At 66.0% G+C, this 244-nt stretch overlaps 1 protein-coding gene across 1 annotated transcript in view; it reads left to right on the top strand.

The window, feature by feature from the left end:
* The window catches only part of BET1L (Bet1 golgi vesicular membrane trafficking protein-like), a gene marked incomplete at its 5' end in the record, with an annotated part of 1385 nt that overhangs the window by 632 nt on the left and 509 nt on the right, over positions 1-244 (top strand).

The raw sequence follows: 244 nt of genomic DNA, 5'->3' as shown, positions 1-244 counted from the left end.
GCTGAGGCCTTGCAGGAGAAAGGGAACTCGTTAACTGAATGGTGAGGGGACGGGAGTCCCACCCGGAGACGAGATCAGCAGCGCTGGCGCTCGGAGAGGCTTTTCTGCGGGTGCTGGATGTGGCAGAGCTGGTGCGTGGAGGGGGTAACGCAGGGTCGGAGCCGGCAGAGTCAGAGGCGTGAGCTCAGCTTGGCAGCGGTGTGCGCCGACGGCGTCTGGCAGGGACGCTCGCTCAGAGCAGCGG

Source organism: Eurypyga helias, unplaced genomic scaffold (genome assembly GCF_000690775.1).
Source record: "Eurypyga helias isolate BGI_N326 unplaced genomic scaffold, ASM69077v1 scaffold24601, whole genome shotgun sequence".
Lineage (NCBI taxonomy): Eukaryota > Metazoa > Chordata > Aves > Eurypygiformes > Eurypygidae > Eurypyga > Eurypyga helias.
Note: the sequence above shows the minus strand (reverse complement) of the source record. Positions and strands in the feature narration are given on the sequence as shown.